At 49.2% G+C, this 23,282-nt stretch overlaps 33 non-coding genes across 33 annotated transcripts; all 33 read right to left on the bottom strand.

Annotated features, from left to right (window-relative positions):
• Positions 1–248: 248 nt before the first annotated feature.
• Positions 249–330, bottom strand: Trnas-cga (transfer RNA serine (anticodon CGA)). Its single transcript has one exon. It is a non-coding gene; the product is annotated as a tRNA-Ser (tRNA).
• A 138-nt stretch (positions 331–468) lies between these two features.
• Positions 469–541, bottom strand: Trnak-uuu (transfer RNA lysine (anticodon UUU)). The gene has a single exon. It is a non-coding gene; the product is annotated as a tRNA-Lys (tRNA).
• A 539-nt stretch (positions 542–1,080) lies between these two features.
• Positions 1,081–1,153, bottom strand: Trnaf-gaa (transfer RNA phenylalanine (anticodon GAA)). Its single transcript has one exon. It is a non-coding gene; the product is annotated as a tRNA-Phe (tRNA).
• Positions 1,154–1,743: 590 nt separating this feature from the next.
• On the bottom strand, positions 1,744–1,825 carry Trnas-uga (transfer RNA serine (anticodon UGA)). The gene has a single exon. It is a non-coding gene; the product is annotated as a tRNA-Ser (tRNA).
• Positions 1,826–2,527: 702 nt separating this feature from the next.
• Positions 2,528–2,609, bottom strand: Trnas-cga (transfer RNA serine (anticodon CGA)). Its single transcript has one exon. It is a non-coding gene; the product is annotated as a tRNA-Ser (tRNA).
• A 138-nt stretch (positions 2,610–2,747) lies between these two features.
• Positions 2,748–2,820, bottom strand: Trnak-uuu (transfer RNA lysine (anticodon UUU)). The gene has a single exon. It is a non-coding gene; the product is annotated as a tRNA-Lys (tRNA).
• Positions 2,821–3,359: 539 nt separating this feature from the next.
• On the bottom strand, positions 3,360–3,432 carry Trnaf-gaa (transfer RNA phenylalanine (anticodon GAA)). Its single transcript has one exon. It is a non-coding gene; the product is annotated as a tRNA-Phe (tRNA).
• A 590-nt stretch (positions 3,433–4,022) lies between these two features.
• On the bottom strand, positions 4,023–4,104 carry Trnas-uga (transfer RNA serine (anticodon UGA)). The gene has a single exon. It is a non-coding gene; the product is annotated as a tRNA-Ser (tRNA).
• A 702-nt stretch (positions 4,105–4,806) lies between these two features.
• On the bottom strand, positions 4,807–4,888 carry Trnas-cga (transfer RNA serine (anticodon CGA)). The gene has a single exon. It is a non-coding gene; the product is annotated as a tRNA-Ser (tRNA).
• A 138-nt stretch (positions 4,889–5,026) lies between these two features.
• Trnak-uuu (transfer RNA lysine (anticodon UUU)) lies at positions 5,027–5,099 on the bottom strand. Its single transcript has one exon. It is a non-coding gene; the product is annotated as a tRNA-Lys (tRNA).
• A 539-nt stretch (positions 5,100–5,638) lies between these two features.
• Trnaf-gaa (transfer RNA phenylalanine (anticodon GAA)) lies at positions 5,639–5,711 on the bottom strand. Its single transcript has one exon. It is a non-coding gene; the product is annotated as a tRNA-Phe (tRNA).
• Positions 5,712–6,301: 590 nt separating this feature from the next.
• On the bottom strand, positions 6,302–6,383 carry Trnas-uga (transfer RNA serine (anticodon UGA)). Its single transcript has one exon. It is a non-coding gene; the product is annotated as a tRNA-Ser (tRNA).
• A 702-nt stretch (positions 6,384–7,085) lies between these two features.
• Trnas-cga (transfer RNA serine (anticodon CGA)) lies at positions 7,086–7,167 on the bottom strand. The gene has a single exon. It is a non-coding gene; the product is annotated as a tRNA-Ser (tRNA).
• A 138-nt stretch (positions 7,168–7,305) lies between these two features.
• Trnak-uuu (transfer RNA lysine (anticodon UUU)) lies at positions 7,306–7,378 on the bottom strand. The gene has a single exon. It is a non-coding gene; the product is annotated as a tRNA-Lys (tRNA).
• Positions 7,379–7,917: 539 nt separating this feature from the next.
• Trnaf-gaa (transfer RNA phenylalanine (anticodon GAA)) lies at positions 7,918–7,990 on the bottom strand. Its single transcript has one exon. It is a non-coding gene; the product is annotated as a tRNA-Phe (tRNA).
• A 590-nt stretch (positions 7,991–8,580) lies between these two features.
• On the bottom strand, positions 8,581–8,662 carry Trnas-uga (transfer RNA serine (anticodon UGA)). The gene has a single exon. It is a non-coding gene; the product is annotated as a tRNA-Ser (tRNA).
• Positions 8,663–9,364: 702 nt separating this feature from the next.
• On the bottom strand, positions 9,365–9,446 carry Trnas-cga (transfer RNA serine (anticodon CGA)). Its single transcript has one exon. It is a non-coding gene; the product is annotated as a tRNA-Ser (tRNA).
• A 138-nt stretch (positions 9,447–9,584) lies between these two features.
• Trnak-uuu (transfer RNA lysine (anticodon UUU)) lies at positions 9,585–9,657 on the bottom strand. The gene has a single exon. It is a non-coding gene; the product is annotated as a tRNA-Lys (tRNA).
• A 539-nt stretch (positions 9,658–10,196) lies between these two features.
• On the bottom strand, positions 10,197–10,269 carry Trnaf-gaa (transfer RNA phenylalanine (anticodon GAA)). The gene has a single exon. It is a non-coding gene; the product is annotated as a tRNA-Phe (tRNA).
• Positions 10,270–10,859: 590 nt separating this feature from the next.
• Positions 10,860–10,941, bottom strand: Trnas-uga (transfer RNA serine (anticodon UGA)). Its single transcript has one exon. It is a non-coding gene; the product is annotated as a tRNA-Ser (tRNA).
• A 702-nt stretch (positions 10,942–11,643) lies between these two features.
• Trnas-cga (transfer RNA serine (anticodon CGA)) lies at positions 11,644–11,725 on the bottom strand. The gene has a single exon. It is a non-coding gene; the product is annotated as a tRNA-Ser (tRNA).
• A 138-nt stretch (positions 11,726–11,863) lies between these two features.
• On the bottom strand, positions 11,864–11,936 carry Trnak-uuu (transfer RNA lysine (anticodon UUU)). The gene has a single exon. It is a non-coding gene; the product is annotated as a tRNA-Lys (tRNA).
• A 539-nt stretch (positions 11,937–12,475) lies between these two features.
• Positions 12,476–12,548, bottom strand: Trnaf-gaa (transfer RNA phenylalanine (anticodon GAA)). The gene has a single exon. It is a non-coding gene; the product is annotated as a tRNA-Phe (tRNA).
• A 590-nt stretch (positions 12,549–13,138) lies between these two features.
• Trnas-uga (transfer RNA serine (anticodon UGA)) lies at positions 13,139–13,220 on the bottom strand. Its single transcript has one exon. It is a non-coding gene; the product is annotated as a tRNA-Ser (tRNA).
• A 702-nt stretch (positions 13,221–13,922) lies between these two features.
• Positions 13,923–14,004, bottom strand: Trnas-cga (transfer RNA serine (anticodon CGA)). Its single transcript has one exon. It is a non-coding gene; the product is annotated as a tRNA-Ser (tRNA).
• A 138-nt stretch (positions 14,005–14,142) lies between these two features.
• Trnak-uuu (transfer RNA lysine (anticodon UUU)) lies at positions 14,143–14,215 on the bottom strand. Its single transcript has one exon. It is a non-coding gene; the product is annotated as a tRNA-Lys (tRNA).
• Positions 14,216–14,754: 539 nt separating this feature from the next.
• On the bottom strand, positions 14,755–14,827 carry Trnaf-gaa (transfer RNA phenylalanine (anticodon GAA)). Its single transcript has one exon. It is a non-coding gene; the product is annotated as a tRNA-Phe (tRNA).
• Positions 14,828–15,417: 590 nt separating this feature from the next.
• Trnas-uga (transfer RNA serine (anticodon UGA)) lies at positions 15,418–15,499 on the bottom strand. Its single transcript has one exon. It is a non-coding gene; the product is annotated as a tRNA-Ser (tRNA).
• Positions 15,500–16,201: 702 nt separating this feature from the next.
• Trnas-cga (transfer RNA serine (anticodon CGA)) lies at positions 16,202–16,283 on the bottom strand. Its single transcript has one exon. It is a non-coding gene; the product is annotated as a tRNA-Ser (tRNA).
• Positions 16,284–16,421: 138 nt separating this feature from the next.
• On the bottom strand, positions 16,422–16,494 carry Trnak-uuu (transfer RNA lysine (anticodon UUU)). Its single transcript has one exon. It is a non-coding gene; the product is annotated as a tRNA-Lys (tRNA).
• A 539-nt stretch (positions 16,495–17,033) lies between these two features.
• Positions 17,034–17,106, bottom strand: Trnaf-gaa (transfer RNA phenylalanine (anticodon GAA)). Its single transcript has one exon. It is a non-coding gene; the product is annotated as a tRNA-Phe (tRNA).
• Positions 17,107–17,696: 590 nt separating this feature from the next.
• Positions 17,697–17,778, bottom strand: Trnas-uga (transfer RNA serine (anticodon UGA)). Its single transcript has one exon. It is a non-coding gene; the product is annotated as a tRNA-Ser (tRNA).
• A 701-nt stretch (positions 17,779–18,479) lies between these two features.
• Positions 18,480–18,561, bottom strand: Trnas-cga (transfer RNA serine (anticodon CGA)). Its single transcript has one exon. It is a non-coding gene; the product is annotated as a tRNA-Ser (tRNA).
• Between the last annotated feature and the right edge of the window lie 4,721 nt (positions 18,562–23,282).

The raw sequence follows: 23,282 nt of genomic DNA, 5'->3' as shown, positions 1-23,282 counted from the left end.
CTCTGTCCATCACTTTCGAGCACATCTGTGAACTCACGATCTCAGCGACGGCTTTCTGCAGTCCCAGCGTCAGTGTCAGTGTGAGGTGAACCGATAGCCACAGTAAGCAGCGGTCGTCGCGAAAACTCAGTATTCTTAAAACGGAAATTTTCGTCTTGTTGAGAATGGCGTCACTGGTTTGCACCCGCATTCGCCCACGCATGTCACATGTGTGCGAAAATGTTTGCTCCTCTGTACGCAAAATCGCACGCAGCCGGTAGGATTCGAACCTACGCTCCCAGAGGGAATCTGATTTCGAGTCAGACGCCTTAACCACTCGGCCACGACTGCCGTTAGCGCGGTGTTCTCCCGACACATGCAACTGCTACCGTTTAAAGCACTGTGGTGTCAGTAAACGGCGTAACTGCATTATTTTCCGTAGCGTTTCCACCGCTACCAGACGAATCGCTACCAAAGTGTTAAAATTTCCGCCTCGACGGGGCCTTGAACCCTGGACCCTTAGGTTAAAAGCCTAATGCTCTACCAACTGAGCTATCCGGGCTCAGACGAGGCTGCAAAACCTCCCACAATGCACAACTATACATTGACTCATGTCCTTTACTGTTGTGCAATCGCTGTATGGGGCCGTTACTAATAAAACGTCGCCTACATGCTGTCTACAAACTTATCACGCTAAGCTCGTAACACACTCTCGAAGACTGCTGGCACACGATGCAACAACAAATTGCACTAGTTGTTACGCCTCATACGTCGGAGCAGAGAATTTACGTGTTTTGTCGACACTCACTGGGCAATTGGAAAATTCACAAGCATTTCGAATGCAATGTTTCCCACGCTTTCGCTCATTTCACGGTTCCGTTGAAGACGTTCTTCACCACCTGACACAGAAAAAGGAATGCAGTCGGTAGGATATTTTTAATTCTTTTGCTTCTAGGGGAGTTAGTTGTCTAGTGAGTTCCTCTTATGGCATGCACTAGACAACCAGAACAGCTACAGGAGAGAGTCATTTTTGTTGTCAGCGGTAGTTGCATTATCACAAACGCAGAGTAATTCCATTGGCGTCGCATCAAAACGAATACCTGCCGAAACCCGGGATCGAACCAGGGACCTTTAGATCTTCAGTCTAACGCTCTCCCAACTGAGCTATTTCGGCTGACGTCGAAGGTTGCCATTTGCATGTGTTCGTTAACCTCTGCCTCGTTGCCAATTTCACAGTCACCTTCGTCTGATAAGACACAGGGGCGCTGAAAGGCGAGCAGCCGATGCAGTGAAGTTCCACACACATTTCTTCTTCTTCCGTCATCGTAACAAGCAAACATGTCGACTCGATTCGTGTAATATTGACTTCGCTGACGCTAGAAAACCCGTGCTATATCGATGCCAGGGGCAACTCGTGTGCGGAGAACGAGACACAAGAAGGAGTGAGTCTCTCCACCGTATGAGAGGCAGTATCTAGCAGATACACACGGTAAAACATACGACTTGCGTTAGCTCATAAATTGCTACACGTCATCGTCTGCAAGCTAAAATGGACACATCTGCACTGCCCAGTGAGGCGACACTTGTACTAACACCAGGTGGACGGCTGTGAGACGCGGAGATGAGCTGCGGCTTCTGGGCGCGACTGTAACGCTGCGCCCTGGATCAAATAGCACTGCACATTGCTGGTGACCCACGTGTTTAGTAGTGACGCAACTGCTAGGATGCAGCTGAACGTCCGCCTTTTGAGAGCGAGAAAATTTTCGCAGTCGGCAGGACTCGAACCTACGCTCCCAGAGGGAATCTGATTTCAAGTCAGACGCCTTAACCACTCGGCCACGACTGCCGGTGGCGGAAGCGACTCCCGACAACTGAAACCGCCATCTTTAGAAGCAATCTGATGGCAGAAAACGGCGTGGCCTCACTCTTTTCTGTAGGGTTTCCATTAGCCGTTACGAAAGTGTATTAATTTTCGCCCAGACAGGGACTTGAACCCAGGACCCTTTGGTTGAAAACCTAGCGCTCTACCGACTCAGCTATGCGGGCCCACGCACGAGCATTATCGTACAGCTGCGCGGTGCGCGAGTGATTCGTATGTCGTAATTACTGGCTTATGGCTCCGATGGCGACTTCACCGACTTCCCACTGACGCACCGCTGACGCTAGTTTTCTGTCGTCTTAAAACGATCGACATACCTCCAAGCAGCTGCGAGATCTTAAGAAAAGAAACGCTGCACCACTGCTTTGGCCGCACTCGAGTGATGGAAATTGCGATTCTTAAAAAGAAAATGAAATGTTCGCTCTGTCCATCACTTTCGAGCACATCTGTGAACTCACGATCTCAGCGACGGCTTTCTGCAGTCCCAGCGTCAGTGTCAGTGTGAGGTGAACCGATAGCCACAGTAAGCAGCGGTCGTCGCGAAAACTCAGTATTCTTAAAACGGAAATTTTCGTCTTGTTGAGAATGGCGTCACTGGTTTGCACCCGCATTCGCCCACGCATGTCACATGTGTGCGAAAATGTTTGCTCCTCTGTACGCAAAATCGCACGCAGCCGGTAGGATTCGAACCTACGCTCCCAGAGGGAATCTGATTTCGAGTCAGACGCCTTAACCACTCGGCCACGACTGCCGTTAGCGCGGTGTTCTCCCGACACATGCAACTGCTACCGTTTAAAGCACTGTGGTGTCAGTAAACGGCGTAACTGCATTATTTTCCGTAGCGTTTCCACCGCTACCAGACGAATCGCTACCAAAGTGTTAAAATTTCCGCCTCGACGGGGCCTTGAACCCTGGACCCTTAGGTTAAAAGCCTAATGCTCTACCAACTGAGCTATCCGGGCTCAGACGAGGCTGCAAAACCTCCCACAATGCACAACTATACATTGACTCATGTCCTTTACTGTTGTGCAATCGCTGTATGGGGCCGTTACTAATAAAACGTCGCCTACATGCTGTCTACAAACTTATCACGCTAAGCTCGTAACACACTCTCGAAGACTGCTGGCACACGATGCAACAACAAATTGCACTAGTTGTTACGCCTCATACGTCGGAGCAGAGAATTTACGTGTTTTGTCGACACTCACTGGGCAATTGGAAAATTCACAAGCATTTCGAATGCAATGTTTCCCACGCTTTCGCTCATTTCACGGTTCCGTTGAAGACGTTCTTCACCACCTGACACAGAAAAAGGAATGCAGTCGGTAGGATATTTTTAATTCTTTTGCTTCTAGGGGAGTTAGTTGTCTAGTGAGTTCCTCTTATCGCATGCACTAGACAACCAGAACAGCTACAGGAGAGAGTCATTTTTGTTGTCAGCGGTAGTTGCATTATCACAAACGCAGAGTAATTCCATTGGCGTCGCATCAAAACGAATACCTGCCGAAACCCGGGATCGAACCAGGGACCTTTAGATCTTCAGTCTAACGCTCTCCCAACTGAGCTATTTCGGCTGACGTCGAAGGTTGCCATTTGCATGTGTTCGTTAACCTCTGCCTCGTTGCCAATTTCACAGTCACCTTCGTCTGATAAGACACAGGGGCGCTGAAAGGCGAGCAGCCGATGCAGTGAAGTTCCACACACATTTCTTCTTCTTCCGTCATCGTAACAAGCAAACATGTCGACTCGATTCGTGTAATATTGACTTCGCTGACGCTAGAAAACCCGTGCTATATCGATGCCAGGGGCAACTCGTGTGCGGAGAACGAGACACAAGAAGGAGTGAGTCTCTCCACCGTATGAGAGGCAGTATCTAGCAGATACACACGGTAAAACATACGACTTGCGTTAGCTCATAAATTGCTACACGTCATCGTCTGCAAGCTAAAATGGACACATCTGCACTGCCCAGTGAGGCGACACTTGTACTAACACCAGGTGGACGGCTGTGAGACGCGGAGATGAGCTGCGGCTTCTGGGCGCGACTGTAACGCTGCGCCCTGGATCAAATAGCACTGCACATTGCTGGTGACCCACGTGTTTAGTAGTGACGCAACTGCTAGGATGCAGCTGAACGTCCGCCTTTTGAGAGCGAGAAAATTTTCGCAGTCGGCAGGACTCGAACCTACGCTCCCAGAGGGAATCTGATTTCAAGTCAGACGCCTTAACCACTCGGCCACGACTGCCGGTGGCGGAAGCGACTCCCGACAACTGAAACCGCCATCTTTAGAAGCAATCTGATGGCAGAAAACGGCGTGGCCTCACTCTTTTCTGTAGGGTTTCCATTAGCCGTTACGAAAGTGTATTAATTTTCGCCCAGACAGGGACTTGAACCCAGGACCCTTTGGTTGAAAACCTAGCGCTCTACCGACTCAGCTATGCGGGCCCACGCACGAGCATTATCGTACAGCTGCGCGGTGCGCGAGTGATTCGTATGTCGTAATTACTGGCTTATGGCTCCGATGGCGACTTCACCGACTTCCCACTGACGCACCGCTGACGCTAGTTTTCTGTCGTCTTAAAACGATCGACATACCTCCAAGCAGCTGCGAGATCTTAAGAAAAGAAACGCTGCACCACTGCTTTGGCCGCACTCGAGTGATGGAAATTGCGATTCTTAAAAAGAAAATGAAATGTTCGCTCTGTCCATCACTTTCGAGCACATCTGTGAACTCACGATCTCAGCGACGGCTTTCTGCAGTCCCAGCGTCAGTGTCAGTGTGAGGTGAACCGATAGCCACAGTAAGCAGCGGTCGTCGCGAAAACTCAGTATTCTTAAAACGGAAATTTTCGTCTTGTTGAGAATGGCGTCACTGGTTTGCACCCGCATTCGCCCACGCATGTCACATGTGTGCGAAAATGTTTGCTCCTCTGTACGCAAAATCGCACGCAGCCGGTAGGATTCGAACCTACGCTCCCAGAGGGAATCTGATTTCGAGTCAGACGCCTTAACCACTCGGCCACGACTGCCGTTAGCGCGGTGTTCTCCCGACACATGCAACTGCTACCGTTTAAAGCACTGTGGTGTCAGTAAACGGCGTAACTGCATTATTTTCCGTAGCGTTTCCACCGCTACCAGACGAATCGCTACCAAAGTGTTAAAATTTCCGCCTCGACGGGGCCTTGAACCCTGGACCCTTAGGTTAAAAGCCTAATGCTCTACCAACTGAGCTATCCGGGCTCAGACGAGGCTGCAAAACCTCCCACAATGCACAACTATACATTGACTCATGTCCTTTACTGTTGTGCAATCGCTGTATGGGGCCGTTACTAATAAAACGTCGCCTACATGCTGTCTACAAACTTATCACGCTAAGCTCGTAACACACTCTCGAAGACTGCTGGCACACGATGCAACAACAAATTGCACTAGTTGTTACGCCTCATACGTCGGAGCAGAGAATTTACGTGTTTTGTCGACACTCACTGGGCAATTGGAAAATTCACAAGCATTTCGAATGCAATGTTTCCCACGCTTTCGCTCATTTCACGGTTCCGTTGAAGACGTTCTTCACCACCTGACACAGAAAAAGGAATGCAGTCGGTAGGATATTTTTAATTCTTTTGCTTCTAGGGGAGTTAGTTGTCTAGTGAGTTCCTCTTATGGCATGCACTAGACAACCAGAACAGCTACAGGAGAGAGTCATTTTTGTTGTCAGCGGTAGTTGCATTATCACAAACGCAGAGTAATTCCATTGGCGTCGCATCAAAACGAATACCTGCCGAAACCCGGGATCGAACCAGGGACCTTTAGATCTTCAGTCTAACGCTCTCCCAACTGAGCTATTTCGGCTGACGTCGAAGGTTGCCATTTGCATGTGTTCGTTAACCTCTGCCTCGTTGCCAATTTCACAGTCACCTTCGTCTGATAAGACACAGGGGCGCTGAAAGGCGAGCAGCCGATGCAGTGAAGTTCCACACACATTTCTTCTTCTTCCGTCATCGTAACAAGCAAACATGTCGACTCGATTCGTGTAATATTGACTTCGCTGACGCTAGAAAACCCGTGCTATATCGATGCCAGGGGCAACTCGTGTGCGGAGAACGAGACACAAGAAGGAGTGAGTCTCTCCACCGTATGAGAGGCAGTATCTAGCAGATACACACGGTAAAACATACGACTTGCGTTAGCTCATAAATTGCTACACGTCATCGTCTGCAAGCTAAAATGGACACATCTGCACTGCCCAGTGAGGCGACACTTGTACTAACACCAGGTGGACGGCTGTGAGACGCGGAGATGAGCTGCGGCTTCTGGGCGCGACTGTAACGCTGCGCCCTGGATCAAATAGCACTGCACATTGCTGGTGACCCACGTGTTTAGTAGTGACGCAACTGCTAGGATGCAGCTGAACGTCCGCCTTTTGAGAGCGAGAAAATTTTCGCAGTCGGCAGGACTCGAACCTACGCTCCCAGAGGGAATCTGATTTCAAGTCAGACGCCTTAACCACTCGGCCACGACTGCCGGTGGCGGAAGCGACTCCCGACAACTGAAACCGCCATCTTTAGAAGCAATCTGATGGCAGAAAACGGCGTGGCCTCACTCTTTTCTGTAGGGTTTCCATTAGCCGTTACGAAAGTGTATTAATTTTCGCCCAGACAGGGACTTGAACCCAGGACCCTTTGGTTGAAAACCTAGCGCTCTACCGACTCAGCTATGCGGGCCCACGCACGAGCATTATCGTACAGCTGCGCGGTGCGCGAGTGATTCGTATGTCGTAATTACTGGCTTATGGCTCCGATGGCGACTTCACCGACTTCCCACTGACGCACCGCTGACGCTAGTTTTCTGTCGTCTTAAAACGATCGACATACCTCCAAGCAGCTGCGAGATCTTAAGAAAAGAAACGCTGCACCACTGCTTTGGCCGCACTCGAGTGATGGAAATTGCGATTCTTAAAAAGAAAATGAAATGTTCGCTCTGTCCATCACTTTCGAGCACATCTGTGAACTCACGATCTCAGCGACGGCTTTCTGCAGTCCCAGCGTCAGTGTCAGTGTGAGGTGAACCGATAGCCACAGTAAGCAGCGGTCGTCGCGAAAACTCAGTATTCTTAAAACGGAAATTTTCGTCTTGTTGAGAATGGCGTCACTGGTTTGCACCCGCATTCGCCCACGCATGTCACATGTGTGCGAAAATGTTTGCTCCTCTGTACGCAAAATCGCACGCAGCCGGTAGGATTCGAACCTACGCTCCCAGAGGGAATCTGATTTCGAGTCAGACGCCTTAACCACTCGGCCACGACTGCCGTTAGCGCGGTGTTCTCCCGACACATGCAACTGCTACCGTTTAAAGCACTGTGGTGTCAGTAAACGGCGTAACTGCATTATTTTCCGTAGCGTTTCCACCGCTACCAGACGAATCGCTACCAAAGTGTTAAAATTTCCGCCTCGACGGGGCCTTGAACCCTGGACCCTTAGGTTAAAAGCCTAATGCTCTACCAACTGAGCTATCCGGGCTCAGACGAGGCTGCAAAACCTCCCACAATGCACAACTATACATTGACTCATGTCCTTTACTGTTGTGCAATCGCTGTATGGGGCCGTTACTAATAAAACGTCGCCTACATGCTGTCTACAAACTTATCACGCTAAGCTCGTAACACACTCTCGAAGACTGCTGGCACACGATGCAACAACAAATTGCACTAGTTGTTACGCCTCATACGTCGGAGCAGAGAATTTACGTGTTTTGTCGACACTCACTGGGCAATTGGAAAATTCACAAGCATTTCGAATGCAATGTTTCCCACGCTTTCGCTCATTTCACGGTTCCGTTGAAGACGTTCTTCACCACCTGACACAGAAAAAGGAATGCAGTCGGTAGGATATTTTTAATTCTTTTGCTTCTAGGGGAGTTAGTTGTCTAGTGAGTTCCTCTTATGGCATGCACTAGACAACCAGAACAGCTACAGGAGAGAGTCATTTTTGTTGTCAGCGGTAGTTGCATTATCACAAACGCAGAGTAATTCCATTGGCGTCGCATCAAAACGAATACCTGCCGAAACCCGGGATCGAACCAGGGACCTTTAGATCTTCAGTCTAACGCTCTCCCAACTGAGCTATTTCGGCTGACGTCGAAGGTTGCCATTTGCATGTGTTCGTTAACCTCTGCCTCGTTGCCAATTTCACAGTCACCTTCGTCTGATAAGACACAGGGGCGCTGAAAGGCGAGCAGCCGATGCAGTGAAGTTCCACACACATTTCTTCTTCTTCCGTCATCGTAACAAGCAAACATGTCGACTCGATTCGTGTAATATTGACTTCGCTGACGCTAGAAAACCCGTGCTATATCGATGCCAGGGGCAACTCGTGTGCGGAGAACGAGACACAAGAAGGAGTGAGTCTCTCCACCGTATGAGAGGCAGTATCTAGCAGATACACACGGTAAAACATACGACTTGCGTTAGCTCATAAATTGCTACACGTCATCGTCTGCAAGCTAAAATGGACACATCTGCACTGCCCAGTGAGGCGACACTTGTACTAACACCAGGTGGACGGCTGTGAGACGCGGAGATGAGCTGCGGCTTCTGGGCGCGACTGTAACGCTGCGCCCTGGATCAAATAGCACTGCACATTGCTGGTGACCCACGTGTTTAGTAGTGACGCAACTGCTAGGATGCAGCTGAACGTCCGCCTTTTGAGAGCGAGAAAATTTTCGCAGTCGGCAGGACTCGAACCTACGCTCCCAGAGGGAATCTGATTTCAAGTCAGACGCCTTAACCACTCGGCCACGACTGCCGGTGGCGGAAGCGACTCCCGACAACTGAAACCGCCATCTTTAGAAGCAATCTGATGGCAGAAAACGGCGTGGCCTCACTCTTTTCTGTAGGGTTTCCATTAGCCGTTACGAAAGTGTATTAATTTTCGCCCAGACAGGGACTTGAACCCAGGACCCTTTGGTTGAAAACCTAGCGCTCTACCGACTCAGCTATGCGGGCCCACGCACGAGCATTATCGTACAGCTGCGCGGTGCGCGAGTGATTCGTATGTCGTAATTACTGGCTTATGGCTCCGATGGCGACTTCACCGACTTCCCACTGACGCACCGCTGACGCTAGTTTTCTGTCGTCTTAAAACGATCGACATACCTCCAAGCAGCTGCGAGATCTTAAGAAAAGAAACGCTGCACCACTGCTTTGGCCGCACTCGAGTGATGGAAATTGCGATTCTTAAAAAGAAAATGAAATGTTCGCTCTGTCCATCACTTTCGAGCACATCTGTGAACTCACGATCTCAGCGACGGCTTTCTGCAGTCCCAGCGTCAGTGTCAGTGTGAGGTGAACCGATAGCCACAGTAAGCAGCGGTCGTCGCGAAAACTCAGTATTCTTAAAACGGAAATTTTCGTCTTGTTGAGAATGGCGTCACTGGTTTGCACCCGCATTCGCCCACGCATGTCACATGTGTGCGAAAATGTTTGCTCCTCTGTACGCAAAATCGCACGCAGCCGGTAGGATTCGAACCTACGCTCCCAGAGGGAATCTGATTTCGAGTCAGACGCCTTAACCACTCGGCCACGACTGCCGTTAGCGCGGTGTTCTCCCGACACATGCAACTGCTACCGTTTAAAGCACTGTGGTGTCAGTAAACGGCGTAACTGCATTATTTTCCGTAGCGTTTCCACCGCTGCCAGACGAATCGCTACCAAAGTGTTAAAATTTCCGCCTCGACGGGGCCTTGAACCCTGGACCCTTAGGTTAAAAGCCTAATGCTCTACCAACTGAGCTATCCGGGCTCAGACGAGGCTGCAAAACCTCCCACAATGCACAACTATACATTGACTCATGTCCTTTACTGTTGCGCAATCGCTGTATGGGGCCGTTACTAATAAAACGTCGCCTACATGCTGTCTACAAACTTATCACGCTAAGCTCGTAACACACTCTCGAAGACTGCTGGCACACGATGCAACAACAAATTGCACTAGTTGTTACGCCTCATACGTCGGAGCAGAGAATTTACGGGTTTTGTCGACACTCACTGGGCAATTGGAAAATTCACAAGCATTTCGAATGCAATGTTTCCCACGCTTTCGCTCATTTCACGGTTCCGTTGAAGACGTTCTTCACCACCTGACACAGAAAAAGGAATGCAGTCGGTAGGATATTTTTAATTCTTTTGCTTCTAGGGGAGTTAGTTGTCTAGTGAGTTCCTCTTATGGCATGCACTAGACAACCAGAACAGCTACAGGAGAGAGTCATTTTTGTTGTCAGCGGTAGTTGCATTATCACAAACGCAGAGTAATTCCATTGGCGTCGCATCAAAACGAATACCTGCCGAAACCCGGGATCGAACCAGGGACCTTTAGATCTTCAGTCTAACGCTCTCCCAACTGAGCTATTTCGGCTGACGTCGAAGGTTGCCATTTGCATGTGTTCGTTAACCTCTGCCTCGTTGCCAATTTCACAGTCACCTTCGTCTGATAAGACACAGGGGCGCTGAAAGGCGAGCAGCCGATGCAGTGAAGTTCCACACACATTTCTTCTTCTTCCGTCATCGTAACAAGCAAACATGTCGACTCGATTCGTGTAATATTGACTTCGCTGACGCTAGAAAACCCGTGCTATATCGATGCCAGGGGCAACTCGTGTGCGGAGAACGAGACACAAGAAGGAGTGAGTCTCTCCACCGTATGAGAGGCAGTATCTAGCAGATACACACGGTAAAACATACGACTTGCGTTAGCTCATAAATTGCTACACGTCATCGTCTGCAAGCTAAAATGGACACATCTGCACTGCCCAGTGAGGCGACACTTGTACTAACACCAGGTGGACGGCTGTGAGACGCGGAGATGAGCTGCGGCTTCTGGGCGCGACTGTAACGCTGCGCCCTGGATCAAATAGCACTGCACATTGCTGGTGACCCACGTGTTTAGTAGTGACGCAACTGCTAGGATGCAGCTGAACGTCCGCCTTTTGAGAGCGAGAAAATTTTCGCAGTCGGCAGGACTCGAACCTACGCTCCCAGAGGGAATCTGATTTCAAGTCAGACGCCTTAACCACTCGGCCACGACTGCCGGTGGCGGAAGCGACTCCCGACAACTGAAACCGCCATCTTTAGAAGCAATCTGATGGCAGAAAACGGCGTGGCCTCACTCTTTTCTGTAGGGTTTCCATTAGCCGTTACGAAAGTGTATTAATTTTCGCCCAGACAGGGACTTGAACCCAGGACCCTTTGGTTGAAAGCCTAGCGCTCTACCGACTCAGCTATGCGGGCCCACGCACGAGCATTATCGTACAGCTGCGCGGTGCGCGAGTGATTCGTATGTCGTAATTACTGGCTTATGGCTCCGATGGCGACTTCACCGACTTCCCACTGACGCACCGCTGACGCTAGTTTTCTGTCGTCTTAAAACGATCGACATACCTCCAAGCAGCTGCGAGATCTTAATAAAAGAAACGCTGCACCACTGCTTTGGCCGCACTCGAGTGATGGAAATTGCGATTCTTAAAAAGAAAATGAAATGTTCGCTCTGTCCATCACTTTCGAGCACATCTGTGAACTCACGATCTCAGCGACGGCTTTCTGCAGTCCCAGCGTCAGTGTCAGTGTGAGGTGAACCGATAGCCACAGTAAGCAGCGGTCGTCGCGAAAACTCAGTATTCTTAAAACGGAAATTTTCGTCTTGTTGAGAATGGCGTCACTGGTTTGCACCCGCATTCGCCCACGCATGTCACATGTGTGCGAAAATGTTTGCTCCTCTGTACGCAAAATCGCACGCAGCCGGTAGGATTCGAACCTACGCTCCCAGAGGGAATCTGATTTCGAGTCAGACGCCTTAACCACTCGGCCACGACTGCCGTTAGCGCGGTGTTCTCCCGACACATGCAACTGCTACCGTTTAAAGCACTGTGGTGTCAGTAAACGGCGTAACTGCATTATTTTCCGTAGCGTTTCCACCGCTACCAGACGAATCGCTACCAAAGTGTTAAAATTTCCGCCTCGACGGGGCCTTGAACCCTGGACCCTTAGGTTAAAAGCCTAATGCTCTACCAACTGAGCTATCCGGGCTCAGACGAGGCTGCAAAACCTCCCACAATGCACAACTATACATTGACTCATGTCCTTTACTGTTGTGCAATCGCTGTATGGGGCCGTTACTAATAAAACGTCGCCTACATGCTGTCTACAAACTTATCACGCTAAGCTCGTAACACACTCTCGAAGACTGCTGGCACACGATGCAACAACAAATTGCACTAGTTGTTACGCCTCATACGTCGGAGCAGAGAATTTACGTGTTTTGTCGACACTCACTGGGCAATTGGAAAATTCACAAGCATTTCGAATGCAATGTTTCCCACGCTTTCGCTCATTTCACGGTTCCGTTGAAGACGTTCTTCACCACCTGACACAGAAAAAGGAATGCAGTCGGTAGGATATTTTTAATTCTTTTGCTTCTAGGGGAGTTAGTTGTCTAGTGAGTTCCTCTTATGGCATGCACTAGACAACCAGAACAGCTACAGGAGAGAGTCATTTTTGTTGTCAGCGGTAGTTGCATTATCACAAACGCAGAGTAATTCCATTGGCGTCGCATCAAAACGAATACCTGCCGAAACCCGGGATCGAACCAGGGACCTTTAGATCTTCAGTCTAACGCTCTCCCAACTGAGCTATTTCGGCTGACGTCGAAGGTTGCCATTTGCATGTGTTCGTTAACCTCTGCCTCGTTGCCAATTTCACAGTCACCTTCGTCTGATAAGACACAGGGGCGCTGAAAGGCGAGCAGCCGATGCAGTGAAGTTCCACACACATTTCTTCTTCTTCCGTCATCGTAACAAGCAAACATGTCGACTCGATTCGTGTAATATTGACTTCGCTGACGCTAGAAAACCCGTGCTATATCGATGCCAGAGGCAACTCGTGTGCGGAGAACGAGACACAAGAAGGAGTGAGTCTCTCCACCGTATGAGAGGCAGTATCTAGCAGATACACACGGTAAAACATACGACTTGCGTTAGCTCATAAATTGCTACACGTCATCGTCTGCAAGCTAAAATGGACACATCTGCACTGCCCAGTGAGGCGACACTTGTACTAACACCAGGTGGACGGCTGTGAGACGCGGAGATGAGCTGCGGCTTCTGGGCGCGACTGTAACGCTGCGCCCTGGATCAAATAGCACTGCACATTGCTGGTGACCCACGTGTTTAGTAGTGACGCAACTGCTAGGATGCAGCTGAACGTCCGCCTTTTGAGAGCGAGAAAATTTTCGCAGTCGGCAGGACTCGAACCTACGCTCCCAGAGGGAATCTGATTTCAAGTCAGACGCCTTAACCACTCGGCCACGACTGCCGGTGGCGGAAGCGACTCCCGACAACTGAAACCGCCATCTTTAGAAGCAATCTGATGGCAGAAAACGGCGTGGCCTCACTCTTTTCTGTAGGGTTTCCATTAGCCGTTACGAAAGTGTATTAATTTTCGCCCAGACAGGGACTTGAACCCAGGACCCTTTGGTTGAAAACCTAGCGCTCTACCGACTCAGCTATGCGGGCCCACGCACGAGCATTATCGTACAGCTGCGCGGTGCGCGAGTGATTCGTATGTCGTAATTACTGGCTTATGGCTCCGATGGCGACTTCACCGACTTCCCACTGACGCACCGCTGACGCTAGTTTTCTGTCGTCTTAAAACGATCGACATACCTCCAAGCAGCTGCGAGATCTTAAGAAAAGAAACGCTGCACCACTGCTTTGGCCGCACTCGAGTGATGGAAATTGCGATTCTTAAAAAGAAAATGAAATGTTCGCTCTGTCCATCACTTTCGAGCACATCTGTGAACTCACGATCTCAGCGACGGCTTTCTGCAGTCCCAGCGTCAGTGTCAGTGTGAGGTGAACCGATAGCCACAGTAAGCAGCGGTCGTCGCGAAAACTCAGTATTCTTAAAACGGAAATTTTCGTCTTGTTGAGAATGGCGTCACTGGTTTGCACCCGCATTCGCCCACGCATGTCACATGTGTGCGAAAATGTTTGCTCCTCTGTACGCAAAATCGCACGCAGCCGGTAGGATTCGAACCTACGCTCCCAGAGGGAATCTGATTTCGAGTCAGACGCCTTAACCACTCGGCCACGACTGCCGTTAGCGCGGTGTTCTCCCGACACATGCAACTGCTACCGTTTAAAGCACTGTGGTGTCAGTAAACGGCGTAACTGCATTATTTTCCGTAGCGTTTCCACCGCTACCAGACGAATCGCTACCAAAGTGTTAAAATTTCCGCCTCGACGGGGCCTTGAACCCTGGACCCTTAGGTTAAAAGCCTAATGCTCTACCAACTGAGCTATCCGGGCTCAGACGAGGCTGCAAAACCTCCCACAATGCACAACTATACATTGACTCATGTCCTTTACTGTTGTGCAATCGCTGTATGGGGCCGTTACTAATAAAACGTCGCCTACATGCTGTCTACAAACTTATCACGCTAAGCTCGTAACACACTCTCGAAGACTGCTGGCACACGATGCAACAACAAATTGCACTAGTTGTTACGCCTCATACGTCGGAGCAGAGAATTTACGTGTTTTGTCGACACTCACTGGGCAATTGGAAAATTCACAAGCATTTCGAATGCAATGTTTCCCACGCTTTCGCTCATTTCACGGTTCCGTTGAAGACGTTCTTCACCACCTGACACAGAAAAAGGAATGCAGTCGGTAGGATATTTTTAATTCTTTTGCTTCTAGGGGAGTTAGTTGTCTAGTGAGTTCCTCTTATGGCATGCACTAGACAACCAGAACAGCTACAGGAGAGAGTCATTTTTGTTGTCAGCGGTAGTTGCATTATCACAAACGCAGAGTAATTCCATTGGCGTCGCATCAAAACGAATACCTGCCGAAACCCGGGATCGAACCAGGGACCTTTAGATCTTCAGTCTAACGCTCTCCCAACTGAGCTATTTCGGCTGACGTCGAAGGTTGCCATTTGCATGTGTTCGTTAACCTCTGCCTCGTTGCCAATTTCACAGTCACCTTCGTCTGATAAGACACAGGGGCGCTGAAAGGCGAGCAGCCGATGCAGTGAAGTTCCACACACATTTCTTCTTCTTCCGTCATCGTAACAAGCAAACATGTCGACTCGATTCGTGTAATATTGACTTCGCTGACGCTAGAAAACCCGTGCTATATCGATGCCAGGGGCAACTCGTGTGCGGAGAACGAGACACAAGAAGGAGTGAGTCTCTCCACCGTATGAGAGGCAGTATCTAGCAGATACACACGGTAAAACATACGACTTGCGTTAGCTCATAAATTGCTACACGTCATCGTCTGCAAGCTAAAATGGACACATCTGCACTGCCCAGTGAGGCGACACTTGTACTAACACCAGGTGGACGGCTGTGAGACGCGGAGATGAGCTGCGGCTTCTGGGCGCGACTGTAACGCTGCGCCCTGGATCAAATAGCACTGCACATTGCTGGTGACCCACGTGTTTAGTAGTGACGCAACTGCTAGGATGCAGCTGAACGTCCGCCTTTTGAGAGCGAGAAAATTTTCGCAGTCGGCAGGACTCGAACCTACGCTCCCAGAGGGAATCTGATTTCAAGTCAGACGCCTTAACCACTCGGCCACGACTGCCGGTGGCGGAAGCGACTCCCGACAACTGAAACCGCCATCTTTAGAAGCAATCTGATGGCAGAAAACGGCGTGGCCTCACTCTTTTCTGTAGGGTTTCCATTAGCCGTTACGAAAGTGTATTAATTTTCGCCCAGACAGGGACTTGAACCCAGGACCCTTTGGTTGAAAACCTAGCGCTCTACCGACTCAGCTATGCGGGCCCACGCACGAGCATTATCGTACAGCTGCGCGGTGCGCGAGTGATTCGTATGTCGTAATTACTGGCTTATGGCTCCGATGGCGACTTCACCGACTTCCCACTGACGCACCGCTGACGCTAGTTTTCTGTCGTCTTAAAACGATCGACATACCTCCAAGCAGCTGCGAGATCTTAAGAAAAGAAACGCTGCACCACTGCTTTGGCCGCACTCGAGTGATGGAAATTGCGATTCTTAAAAAGAAAATGAAATGTTCGCTCTGTCCATCACTTTCGAGCACATCTGTGAACTCACGATCTCAGCGACGGCTTTCTGCAGTCCCAGCGTCAGTGTCAGTGTGAGGTGAACCGATAGCCACAGTAAGCAGCGGTCGTCGCGAAAACTCAGTATTCTTAAAACGGAAATTTTCGTCTTGTTGAGAATGGCGTCACTGGTTTGCACCCGCATTCGCCCACGCATGTCACATGTGTGCGAAAATGTTTGCTCCTCTGTACGCAAAATCGCACGCAGCCGGTAGGATTCGAACCTACGCTCCCAGAGGGAATCTGATTTCGAGTCAGACGCCTTAACCACTCGGCCACGACTGCCGTTAGCGCGGTGTTCTCCCGACACATGCAACTGCTACCGTTTAAAGCACTGTGGTGTCAGTAAACGGCGTAACTGCATTATTTTCCGTAGCGTTTCCACCGCTACCAGACGAATCGCTACCAAAGTGTTAAAATTTCCGCCTCGACGGGGCCTTGAACCCTGGACCCTTAGGTTAAAAGCCTAATGCTCTACCAACTGAGCTATCCGGGCTCAGACGAGGCTGCAAAACCTCCCACAATGCACAACTATACATTGACTCATGTCCTTTACTGTTGTGCAATCGCTGTATGGGGCCGTTACTAATAAAACGTCGCCTACATGCTGTCTACAAACTTATCACGCTAAGCTCGTAACACACTCTCGAAGACTGCTGGCACACGATGCAACAACAAATTGCACTAGTTGTTACGCCTCATACGTCGGAGCAGAGAATTTACGTGTTTTGTCGACACTCACTGGGCAATTGGAAAATTCACAAGCATTTCGAATGCAATGTTTCCCACGCTTTCGCTCATTTCACGGTTCCGTTGAAGACGTTCTTCACCACCTGACACAGAAAAAGGAATGCAGTCGGTAGGATATTTTTAATTCTTTTGCTTCTAGGGGAGTTAGTTGTCTAGTGAGTTCCTCTTATGGCATGCACTAGACAACCAGAACAGCTACAGGAGAGAGTCATTTTTGTTGTCAGCGGTAGTTGCATTATCACAAACGCAGAGTAATTCCATTGGCGTCGCATCAAAACGAATACCTGCCGAAACCCGGGATCGAACCAGGGACCTTTAGATCTTCAGTCTAACGCTCTCCCAACTGAGCTATTTCGGCTGACGTCGAAGGTTGCCATTTGCATGTGTTCGTTAACCTCTGCCTCGTTGCCAATTTCACAGTCACCTTCGTCTGATAAGACACAGGGGCGCTGAAAGGCGAGCAGCCGATGCAGTGAAGTTCCACACACATTTCTTCTTCTTCCGTCATCGTAACAAGCAAACATGTCGACTCGATTCGTGTAATATTGACTTCGCTGACGCTAGAAAACCCGTGCTATATCGATGCCAGGGGCAACTCGTGTGCGGAGAACGAGACACAAGAAGGAGTGAGTCTCTCCACCGTATGAGAGGCAGTATCTAGCAGATACACACGGTAAAACATACGACTTGCGTTAGCTCATAAATTGCTACACGTCATCGTCTGCAAGCTAAAATGGACACATCTGCACTGCCCAGTGAGGCGACACTTGTACTAACACCAGGTGGACGGCTGTGAGACGCGGAGATGAGCTGCGGCTTCTGGGCGCGACTGTAACGCTGCGCCCTGGATCAAATAGCACTGCACATTGCTGGTGACCCACGTGTTTAGTAGTGACGCAACTGCTAGGATGCAGCTGAACGTCCGCCTTTTGAGAGCGAGAAAATTTTCGCAGTCGGCAGGACTCGAACCTACGCTCCCAGAGGGAATCTGATTTCAAGTCAGACGCCTTAACCACTCGGCCACGACTGCCGGTGGCGGAAGCGACTCCCGACAACTGAAACCGCCATCTTTAGAAGCAATCTGATGGCAGAAAAGGCGTGGCCTCACTCTTTTCTGTAGGGTTTCCATTAGCCGTTACGAAAGTGTATTAATTTTCGCCCAGACAGGGACTTGAACCCAGGACCCTTTGGTTGAAAACCTAGCGCTCTACCGACTCAGCTATGCGGGCCCACGCACGAGCATTATCGTACAGCTGCGCGGTGCGCGAGTGATTCGTATGTCGTAATTACTGGCTTATGGCTCCGATGGCGACTTCACCGACTTCCCACTGACGCACCGCTGACGCTAGTTTTCTGTCGTCTTAAAACGATCGACATACCTCCAAGCAGCTGCGAGATCTTAAGAAAAGAAACGCTGCACCACTGCTTTGGCCGCACTCGAGTGATGGAAATTGCGATTCTTAAAAAGAAAATGAAATGTTCGCTCTGTCCATCACTTTCGAGCACATCTGTGAACTCACGATCTCAGCGACGGCTTTCTGCAGTCCCAGCGTCAGTGTCAGTGTGAGGTGAACCGATAGCCACAGTAAGCAGCGGTCGTCGCGAAAACTCAGTATTCTTAAAACGGAAATTTTCGTCTTGTTGAGAATGGCGTCACTGGTTTGCACCCGCATTCGCCCACGCATGTCACATGTGTGCGAAAATGTTTGCTCCTCTGTACGCAAAATCGCACGCAGCCGGTAGGATTCGAACCTACGCTCCCAGAGGGAATCTGATTTCGAGTCAGACGCCTTAACCACTCGGCCACGACTGCCGTTAGCGCGGTGTTCTCCCGACACATGCAACTGCTACCGTTTAAAGCACTGTGGTGTCAGTAAACGGCGTAACTGCATTATTTTCCGTAGCGTTTCCACCGCTACCAGACGAATCGCTACCAAAGTGTTAAAATTTCCGCCTCGACGGGGCCTTGAACCCTGGACCCTTAGGTTAAAAGCCTAATGCTCTACCAACTTTTTTTTTTTTTTTTTTTTTTTTTTTTTTTTTTTTTTTTTTTTTTTTTTTTTTTTGTTTTTTTTTCGGGCCTCCATCCACCCCTTCTAGCCCGTCCTCACGCTCGCCAAAAGTGCCTTCATCGGCTCGACTTCTCCGCCATTAGCAAAAATCTCCGTTGAAATAAAAAATTAATCATGAAACAAATGGATTCTCTTCAGTATCCATGTGGTTATTTGGTTTACCACTATATGTGATGTGGAAAATGAAGCAAATGAAATCTTCCGCAGGAATGTTAGAAAACTCATCACTTTCCGAGGGAGACTGAATGTATGAAAATAAACTTGGTGATGCTGGAGTCTTCCACAGCAAGAAGGAACAACTCTTCTCTTCCTCTGACAGGAGAAGGTCAAACATAACATAAATACGTCTTCTGTGCAATAAACGAATCTTACTAATTGAATAAACAAGAAACGAATAATTTATAATTTGAATATTAGATCTACAAAATTCGACGGGGATCTCGTAGAACAGTCTCGCAGAGCTCTCGACAGGAGAGGCATCATCCCCCAAAGCGTCACCACTGTCGGGGTGGTCCGTTTCATATTCGTGGCCGTGCGATCGCCGCATTCCGAATCCTAATTGCGACTATCATAGTCGTGAAAGGGCCATCCATCAGAGTTTTCGGACTGCGACGGCGCCCTGGAGGAATATCTCTCTACGTCAACGTTCGGAGGAGAAAGAAAGCATACTTTTCTCTGTATTTGTCGATTCGTTGAAGTTTCTGGTGTTGAGTTATTAGGTATAGCCAATAGTCTTCTTTATTTTTTTCTGGCGCCGATAATATATAATACACCGTCTGACCTTGAAGCCAAGTGATTGCTCGTCGTTTTGCCGGAGGGTATGGAACGGCATCAGGAGTGAGGAGTCCAGCTGGAGTAATCATTCTAGGTGCAGTACGCAGCATACTTGAGAGCTTCCGTGCAAAGAGAAGCCAGATGTCCTTCACATTTTCGCATAGAAAGCGATGTTCGATGGTATCTAGGAGAGTACAGTGAACGCAGTTCGGAGTGTCTGCCAAGTGGATCATGTGTAGTTTTGAATTTGTCGGTATGATCCTATTGACCGCCATGTACCATGTAGACCGCACCTGCGATGGTAAGTGTGCGTCATGAATGTTTTCCCAGATCTTGGCCCAGTTGCAGTCTCTATACTTCACTTCTATTCTGTTGCGCGGCTTACTGTCCGTCAGGCAGCTGTAAAGTGCTTTGACCCGGTAAAGATCATTCTCAGGAATGTTGCTTTGAATATAGCTGTATTCGAGGAAAAAAGTACTAAAGTGGCTAAATGCAGTCGGGATGTGACTTACGTTTACCGGAGGCGTCATGCTGGCAGGTGCAATTTCATTGAGAAGGTGGGCCGTTAAGGAATTTGGTGATCGTTGCCACTGTTTATACATGTTGCTGATATATAATGCTTTCGCTTTGTGGTAAACATCCGTCAGATTTAGGCCGCCCTTTCCCAAGGGGAGCGTCAAAGTTGCAAATGGGACTTTGAAAATGTGTCCCCTACTGACAAAGTGTCCGAGGGCTGCAAGCATTCGTTGTGCGATGACCTTTGGTATTGGTAGGATTTGTGCGACATAATTCACTTTAGAAACAATGTAAGTATTGACTAAAAACACTCTTTGTATGGCGTTGAGATTTCGCAAATGATGTTGCCGTATGCCGGCCCGAATTTGTGCCAATAATTTTCGATAATTAAGAGCAGACGTGCAGCGGATGGTGCGCGTGTATTCAATGCCGAGACATTTAAATGTTGTCATTCTTTTTAGTGATTGGCTATTGCCAAGTTCGAGTCCTCTACCAAGTTCCATAATGCCAGACTTTTTACAGTTGACTTTCGCTCCTGATGCGGCTGCATAAGTGGATATCAGCTGAAACGCGCGTTCCAAATCTTCATCTTTCGTCACCACGAAACTGACGTCATCCGCAAATGCCTGGCATACGATCTTCTGGCCATGTATGCGTATTCCCGGAAGGTCTTGCGCCAGGGAGAACAGTAAGGGTTCAAGAGCAAATGCAAACAAGGCCATTGACATCGGGCAACCTTGTCGTACCGACCGAGCGATATGAATAGGTTTACTGAGTTGTCCGTTGAGACAGATCTTGGACGTACCGTTTCGCAGCAGGAGTGTAACAGTGTCAATAACTTTCCGTGGAAAGTTCATTGCTGCCATCGCGCACAGAAGATATGAGTGACTGATTTTATCGAATGCTTTCTCAAAATCTAACGAGACTAGAGCGCATCGCATGTCGCAAGCGGCGGCTGTAGCTATGATATCTCTATATGCACTTAACGTCTGCTGTATGTTTCTAGAGTTCCCAACGCTCGTCTGGTAGGCCCCCGTGACAGTACTAAGTACCGTACTGAATCGCTGCATCATGACCCGCGCGAATATCTTATAATCGGTATTAAGTAACGTAAGCGGTCGGAGATTGTCGACTGTCTTTCCCGCTGGGGTTTTGGGTACCAATACCACTATGCCTTCACAGAATTCCCTTAAGATATCACTTCCAGCCTTTAAGATATCATTACAGACCAAGGTCAACTTTGGAACTAAATGGTGACGAAAGGTTCGATAAAACTCAGCCGGTAATCCGTCGGGGCCAGGCGATTTATTCTGTGGGCTCCCTCGAATGGCGTCCTCTACTTCATCTTCAGTTATGACTGCAGCGAGGCCGTCTGCTTCTACCGTGGTCAATGTCGCAAAACGGCGTGCCAGAAGGACGTGCTGCGCCGCCATATCCACTGGGTGTTCCGTGAACTGTGCTGTGAAATGTTTGTAAATCTCGTCTCGTATGTCGCGCTGGTGGTTTAGGAGTCGACCATCTGCAGTGTGCAGTTCGGTCAATATCTTTCTGCGCCCCCTTTTCTGTTCGCGAATAACATGGTACATTGATGTCGTTTCGTCCTGTACAGCGTTTTGCAGACGCGTCCTGACTTTACAGCCTTCCAATTGCTTCCGTTTAAGGGTTAGAATCGTAGCCTGTATTCTTTTAATATGCATACGATTTGCTATTACTGTTGCATCTTCTCGATATAAATCTCTCAAACACTGAAAGTAAAATTCCAGGGTTTGCTTCTGCCAGGCACATCGATCTCGGGAATAATTCTTCATCGCTTTTGTTAAGGCGGGTTTCGCACATTTTACCCACCACGTAATGGCAGAATCGTACGCGGGGAACTTTCGTTCGCAGGCTGCCCACGTATTGCGGAAGACTGTGTGACACCCGGGTTCTGGTAAACACGCTACATTTAGTTTCCAGGGTCCCCTTGCCCTGTACGTCCCTTGTTTGGCTAAATTGACGGTACATATATATGCCACATGATCTGTGAAGACAGTCGGCCATAGCTCAGCCTGCAAAACATGTTCCCTCATACTTGATAATGCGTAGATTCTATCGATGCGGCTAGCTGAGTGGCCAGTAACGTAAGTGAATCCAGGCCTGTCACCGTGTCGAAGCTCCCACGTGTCTATTAAATTCAACTCGTCAATGAGATTGCGAAGCTCGGCGGACGGATTGAAGTTCGGCGTCTGGTCTTTGGGACTGAGGACACAGTTAAAGTCACCAGCGAATATAAGTTGTTCCGAAGGTGGTGTAAAAAGTGGCACAATGTCATCTTTAAAAAACTCTGCTCTCTGTCGGCGTCTCCCAGAGCCGGATGGGGCGTAGAGATTGATAAATCGAGTAGTATCGATAGTAGTCGCTATACCTCTGCCAGACGCCAGGCGCTCGACATGTGACATCACTATCCCTTCCTTAGCCATGATCGCCGTCCCTGGAGCAGAGCCATGTCCAGGATTAACGACGGCATTGTAGCCTGTGATACGGTCAAGGTTAATATTGGTCACTTCCTGCAGCATGATGAGATCAATATCAGCGGCATAGAGAAAATCTTGAAGATTTGTTAAGTTTAGTGGGCTACTGATGTTATTGATGTTCAATGTCGCAATGCGGTAAGCTTGCAAGGACGGCATGAGAACAGAGATCTAGGTGACAATAAGCCGAGTATGGATGTTAATGGCGAACATCCTCTAAAAGAAGTCTACGTCATTAGCCACTGCGCCGACGCCGGCGGTAGCCGTTTGTTGCTGGTGGGACACATCAGCTTGAGCTTCCGATAACGGACTATCTGTACGTCGCCGATCCTTTACGAAATCATCTTCCCGACCACCCTCTTCCACGTCATCCGACCAATCACACACGAACCTGTCCGCTGGCAAACCGCAATCCGAGAGCTTGGATACGTCAGATACAGGGGTCTGATCCATTGCATCTGTTATCGCAGGGTCGCCGGAGGGTAATCGTCCGTGATCAGTGTCCGATTCGTCCGTCCGGGATTTTTTTGTCGTTTTGCTGGTTGCTGACGACGGTGGTTCAGTCTCTTCAGTCAGTTTCTGTCGTACGTGGTTCGCTTTTTCACGCAATATTGGCGCCTTTGCTTCTGCCCCTTGATGTGCTAGCCGGCGTTTCTTCTGTG

The sequence above is a fragment of the Schistocerca serialis genome, unplaced genomic scaffold (genome assembly GCF_023864345.2).
Source record: "Schistocerca serialis cubense isolate TAMUIC-IGC-003099 unplaced genomic scaffold, iqSchSeri2.2 HiC_scaffold_1368, whole genome shotgun sequence".
Lineage (NCBI taxonomy): Eukaryota > Metazoa > Arthropoda > Insecta > Orthoptera > Acrididae > Schistocerca > Schistocerca serialis.
Note: the sequence above shows the minus strand (reverse complement) of the source record. Positions and strands in the feature narration are given on the sequence as shown.